The sequence below is a fragment of the Myotis davidii genome, unplaced genomic scaffold, assembly GCF_000327345.1.
Source record: "Myotis davidii unplaced genomic scaffold, ASM32734v1 scaffold67, whole genome shotgun sequence".
In the NCBI taxonomy this organism is placed as follows: domain Eukaryota; kingdom Metazoa; phylum Chordata; class Mammalia; order Chiroptera; family Vespertilionidae; genus Myotis; species Myotis davidii.
This window is the reverse complement of record NW_006298521.1, coordinates 505793-507116: the sequence shown is the minus strand read 5'-3', so window position 1 is coordinate 507116 and position 1324 is coordinate 505793. Positions and strand designations below refer to the sequence as shown.

At 63.9% G+C, this 1324-nt stretch overlaps 1 protein-coding gene across 1 annotated transcript in view; it reads left to right on the top strand.

Annotated features, from left to right (window-relative positions):
• The window catches only part of TRMU (tRNA 5-methylaminomethyl-2-thiouridylate methyltransferase), a 17385-nt gene that overhangs the window by 2336 nt on the left and 13725 nt on the right, over positions 1 to 1324 (top strand). The gene's annotated exons all lie outside the window — the stretch shown is intronic.

The following is a 1324-nucleotide window of genomic DNA, read 5'->3' as shown; positions in this document are numbered from 1 at the left end:
CTCCCACCCGGTGCTGGGGACCGGGCTAGGAGCGCAGAGGGAAGGCAGGTCCCCGCCGGGGCAGGCTCCCGGAAAGGGACACGAGGACCGCGCAGGTCACTGGGAGGGTTAGTGACGTCACACACGCCCAGGGGTCACCCAGCGCCGGGCACAGGTCACTGGGAGGGTTAGTGACGTCACACACGCCCAGGGGTCACCCAGCGCCGGGCACAGGTCACTGGGAGGGTAGTGACGTCACACACGCCCAGGGGCCACCCAGCGCCGGCACAGGTCACTAGGAGGGTTAGTGACATCACACGCCCAGGGGTCACGCGTCGTCGGGGCCGCTGGTGCACGTCATCAGTAACTAGGTCATCAGTAACCAGGTCATCAGTACCCAGCCTGCAGGAGCGGAGAGTTATTCGAGGCGTGAGAGCCAAGGGCAGCTGCGGGCGCTGGAGGGAGCTGCAGAGGCGGGAGGAGGGTTGCCAGCTGGAGGGGAGGAAGGCGGCTGCAGGAGCGCTGGCAGCCGGTGGGGAGGCCGGCCGAGCCCGGATGAGGGAGGGGGGCTGTCATCAGTAACCAGGTCATCAGTACCCAGCCTGCAGGAGCGGAGAGTTATTCGAGGCGTGAGAGCCAAGGGCAGCTGCGGGCGCTGGAGGGAGCTGCAGAGGCGGGAGGAGGGTTGCCAGCTGGAGGGGAGGAAGGCGGCTGCAGGAGCGCTGGCAGCCGGTGGGGAGGCCGGCCGAGCCCGGATGAGGGAGGGGGGCTGTTAGGTTAGGCCAGTGGTCGGCAAACTCATTAGTCTACAGCGCCAAATACCAACAGTACAAAGATTGAAATTTCTTTTGAGAGCCAAATTTTTAAAACTTAAACTCTATAGGTAGGCACATTGTTATTAACTTAGGGTGCTCCTAAGCTGGCCTTTGCTAAAAACGTCCTCAATCTGATTGAGGTCTGTTCGCTGAGGTCGACCCCTTCCAGCTCTCCCATCCACACTCCTCTTGTATACTTGTTTCGTCTCCTTTCCAAAAACCGACTTCTGCGTATGGGCCACGAAGTTTATCACACTGTGTACGTGCACGCCCGCACTTCTCTCCTCTCCGGCAAGACGCGACCCCGCCTCCAGCTTCACAGCCAGCCTCCCTGGGGGCTGAGGGATGAGGCAGAGCGCGGCGCTCTCACCTTGGCACCCAGGACTCCCCGCCTCCTGGGAGGGCGGGCACCCTCCTGTGCCCTGGGAGGGAAGGGCTGCCGGCTCCAGGGTCCCATCCAGGGGACAAGCCTGTGCCGTGGCAGCGGGTCCGACAGGCGGGGGGGTGGGAGGGGGGGGGCCAAAGCCCCG